The sequence below is a fragment of the Charadrius vociferus genome, unplaced genomic scaffold, assembly GCF_000708025.1.
Source record: "Charadrius vociferus isolate BGI_N301 unplaced genomic scaffold, ASM70802v2 scaffold151, whole genome shotgun sequence".
Taxonomy (NCBI): domain Eukaryota; kingdom Metazoa; phylum Chordata; class Aves; order Charadriiformes; family Charadriidae; genus Charadrius; species Charadrius vociferus.
The window spans coordinates 1,364,200-1,369,079 of NW_009646933.1; the positions used below are offsets into that span (position 1 = coordinate 1,364,200).

The following is a 4,880-nucleotide window of genomic DNA, read 5'->3' on the forward strand; positions in this document are numbered from 1 at the left end:
TGCTGGCTCATGCTGAGCTTCTGGTCAATCAGCACACCCAGGTCCTTCTCCTCAGGGCTGCTCTCCAGCCATTCCCCGCCGAGCCTGTATTGGTGCTTGGGATTGCCCCGACCCAGGTGTGGAATCTTGCACTTGGCCTTGTTGAACTGCATGAGGTTGGCATAGGCCCACCTCTCCAGCCTGTCCAGGTCCCTCTGGATGGCATCCCTTCCCTCCAGCATGTCTACCACACCACACAGCTTGGTGTCATCAGCAAACTTGCTGAAGGTGCACTCGATGCCACTGTTCATGTCTGTGACAAAAATGTTGAATAGTACAGGTCCCAGTACCAACCCCTGAGGAACACCACTCATCACTTCTCTCCACTTGGACATTGAGCCGTTGGCTGCAACTCTTTCAGTACAACCATCCAGCCAGTTCTTTATCCACCGAGTGGTCCATTTGTTGAATCCATGTCTCTTCAATTTAGAGACCAGGATATCGTGTGGGACAGTGTCAAACGCTTTGCACAAGTCCAGGTAGATGACATCTGTTGATCTTCCATTGCCCACTGCCGCTGATAATAATCATACTTAATATTAAGAAGTGTTGTAATAATATATTAGGATAAGGTAGGGAAGCATTATTAATTCCACTCACAAGCACAGACCTCGTGGCAAAGAAATGATGTAATTTTTCAGCAGTGTCTTTCATTCATTTCCCAAAGTCAGGTGCCTTACTTATGAGGGCAACCCTCAACTCTAAACAAACTTGGTTCACTTACGTTCCTCTTCATTTGGCATATGTAGACAAGAAATGTGTTTCACTAGCACAGATGATCACACAATCCATTTCAAATTTACACTGGTCTTTGCAAAATGCTTGTTTTTACAGCTTGGGTTTTCAAAAACAGCCATTTTGGGCCAAACTATTTCAAACCAATGACAACAGCAATCTAGCTGATTTAAGGTGAAAGGAATAAAGGCAACACAGAGACAGTACTTTTGAAAATCATATGCGCTGCTTTTATGTGTTAGTATCAATACCAGATATTCTTGCAAACCATCCAGTGAAGGAGCAGAAATAATATCATGTGGCATATTCTACTAGTCATTCAGTCACAACAAATCACAGGCTATCAAAAAGCTGAAATGCCTTCCTGAAGTGCCTGTCGTTCTTCATTGCTAAGTAAGGCCTCCAATGTAGATATCTCCGTTAAATGCCTAATATTTTGTGAGATGGACCCAGGCATGTCTGAAGTGCAGGCAAAATCTGAAGAGATTGCTTGCCTATAGCCAATGCATAATATATATTAAAAAAAAAAATAGAAAAAGAACTCATCAGCTTTCTGATTAATAGTTCTAAAGGAATTGCATGCTGTTAAGAAAAAGGCTATGAGGAAAAGTTAAAGTCATACTTGCTATATAACTGTATACCCTTGAATATCTAAATTTCAAGATTAAGTTTAGGCAAGGGTTCAAACCCACAGGCTGCTTGAGATGAGAAATTACAGAGCTCTACAGATGTTATTGGCTCAAAACCAGACCAAATGGGCCATCTGGCTTTCAGGTCAGAGCTGCTTTCTGTGTGGCTTAACCTGGATGATAGCCAGAGAAGGTCCTGCCTGCCTTCACAAGCCCATGTATGAATAACCTTTGATAACACCCATCCTCTAAACCACTGAATGTTATCAAAATTAATTTGTATAGACAATGGCACCATTCAGCTCAGTTACAGCCATGGCAAAACAAGTAATCCAGACCACTACAAAGCAAGCCAAAACTATCTGAATCTAATAGAAAGCAGAATCTAGACCAAAGTGCATCAGTCACTACATAAGAAAAACCTATGCACGTGTATGAGAAAGAGCAGATGCAGAGAAAAACAGGACAAGTGAAAATGGATTGAAAACTCAAAGAAACACTGAAATGGCTCCTCCTGTTTCACCATGGCTTCTCTTGCCACGCAGGTTTTACCCAGCAAAGCATCTTTTTCCGTTTCCAATACATCTTTCTGCATAAGGATTCTGGCTCTTTGTACCCTCAATCCAATGGTGAAACAATTCTGGGTACAGTTTGGACCAACATCTTTTCATGAAGCCTCAGCTACACTTTTACAAACCTCTCTTTTCAAAGTTTTTCAAACCTCCAGTTTTTTACTGTCGACTTTTACTTATGCTGCTGTAAACACAGAACAATTAATCACTTACATGAAATCATTTTAGATTCTCCTCGGCCAAACCACAGCATATGAAAAAAAAAATTGAATTCAGTGCAGAAGAGAGGTACAAAAATAATGTATCACTTTGATTTCACTTATGTCCTTAAAATGTGTGCTGAATGGCTCACAGCCCTTGGGCTGAGCTATTTCTATAGGCACAACTTTCATTCTTCAGGCACAATTTAGTTGACTCTATTGATTGGGTTTAGTAAATTTACAACCAGAATGGGTTTAGCACTGCACTCTCCATATCCATGGCTGAAGGTAATGCTGTGGAGAGAATAAGGACAGTAATTGCTCCAGAAATACAAAAGAAGGCCATGCTCTGCGTAAAAAAAAAAAAAATGTGGGAAGAGAAATGGTTAGCACCTGTAAGAAGATTTTTGTAGCTAGTGTACAGGCTGAGAGATACTTTGTGTAAAAGTTGTTATTTTTAAATGGAAAGGAGGTCATGTAAAGAATAAAATGCCTATAAAGATAGCAAGCCAGTAGACACTGAGATGTTTGGGTTTTTTTCCAGGGACCCTGTTATTTTGGAAACTATTCAACAGTTTTATAAGGTTTGTTTTCTGTAGAGAACCAATACCAGATGCGATTTTGGCTCGACATTGCCGCCGTGCCGCCATCTCCCAAGGTCGAGCATCATGCTCTGGGAAGACCATCTTCTTCGCAATTTTGGACATGGACAACCTCATGCACCTGCGCAGGGACCAGGGGCGTGGGGGGAGCAGGAGAAGGCTTGTAGGGGAACAGCACGTCCGGCATGAATCACACGTACACATTTGCGATCTGTGCATGAACAAGACTCCCTATATAAGGAGCACGCGTCCTTTGACGGGGCCCCTTTTTTTTTCCCTTTCCTTTCTCCTCCCCTCCCTTATCTCTTCCCTGCCGCGCGCCTCCCCAGACCCCAGACTATACGAAGTGTGTAACGATTGAAGATTTCAGACTGAGTCAGCAGAGAACCGTTGGACTCAGAGTGGTAGTAGCAAACTTTCTCCCTCTTTCTTTGTTTTTTTCCTTACTCCCTTTCCTTCCCCCTTTGCCTCCCCTTCGCCTCCCTTTTACCACTCCTCCCCGGTTTGTTAAGAGAATCAAGTAAAAGGCTGTACAACATTTGACCGACTTCAGCATCTTTATCTCGTCATTGGGACTATAACGAAAACTTCCCGATACTGGATCAGGACATTTTCCTGCACAGATTGCCATAAATCGGAATGCAATAAAAGACAGAGAAAAATAAAGTTAATTTCAATTAATTTTATAGGATCATGGCTGAGCACCATCTGTGCAAAATAGTCCTAAAATTGTGTGTGTGCATGCACACAGGCACAAGGAAAAGGTTTTGTAATCAGCCATCAGGACTTCAGAAAGAACTCTCCATGCTGACAGAGAACCATGCACAGTGCTGGACTTCAGTCTGCGTAAGGAAGTCTGTACAAGCGCTGCCCAGCTCTTCAGAACAAAACAACAGTGCTTTTCCTGTTGTGACACAACCAGCTTGATTAAATGACGCTATCTGATGTCTGCTTCACAACCCCTGGAAGATATGCTAAAAGAAAAATGAGCCTTTGGGTAGAAAAAGCTTGCCACTGAAGCATCTGGTGAATATTTCTTCTTGTTCAGGGAAAAGAGATGAGCAAAACAGCATGTGTAAAGTCACAGGGGCTGAAAGGCCAGAAGCTCTTAGCCTTTTTCTTTCTTGGCCAAGTAAAGGAGTTTGGTCAAATAGATTATTTTGTTTCAAAGACAGGTACAGACAAGGCAGCAAACGCACTGGGCTCACAGCCTGTTCAATGTGAAGCTGCTAAGCATCTGCCCAAAGAAGGTCTGGAGCTCTCGGATCAGATTTTCCTCTGTTACAGTATTGCTTTGAGGAGTGTGGTGCAACTAATACTTGCTCTTTGATAAAACGAGTAATGCCTTTGAGGCAGCGTGTAATCCTGAACTCCTGCTGGCCATTTATGACCAGCAAAATTACTGTTTAATAAAAAAAAAAAAAAAAAAAAAACCCCCCCAGGCCAGAAGCAGGCCAGAATTTCCTAATCACATTTCCCACTCTCTGCTCCTTCCTGAGTGCTTGCTCTTGCTATTTTTGATATCTTAGATGTATTTGATTATATTAAACTTTACCTAATTGAGTAAAATCCTGCAAGTTCTCCTTGGGCAGAAGGTTTGTTGAAAGTAAGAGGAGAGTGTTTTTACACACCTGAGGCTGGAAACAGTTTCTGACAAGGACCTTTTATTCCGTATAGCCGATACGACCATTTATCCCATCCATAGTGCTTTATATATGATAATATGCTTGCACAATAGTTTGATTTGATATTCTTCTTTTCCAATCTTCAGTCTTTAGGAAGTACTACTGTATAAATTTTAGTTTGATCACAGAAGTTGGTGCTTTCAGTGAAGACATTCACCCGCTTGCTCCGTGCTTGACAATTTAATTACGTAATATTTCTACCAGACATTTTCCGGGTGAAAATCTGTATCAAAAATGTGAAGCGCTGTTATTACTTGAGCCTCTTTCACGACGGCAAGTTATTTTTAAAGGCAGGCGATGCCACCTTCGCGTTTCAACAGGGGGCCGATCAGCCACGTACCCTATTTTTAAAAGTAACTAATAAGGGGTTACGGCACCCAGCCTGACGAGGTGTTGAAAGCAAGCCATCCAACCTGCC

At 42.0% G+C, this 4,880-nt stretch overlaps 1 pseudogene; it reads left to right on the plus strand.

The window, feature by feature from the left end:
* The window catches only part of LOC104295057, a 64,625-nt pseudogene that overhangs the window by 30,776 nt on the left and 28,969 nt on the right, over positions 1-4,880 (plus strand).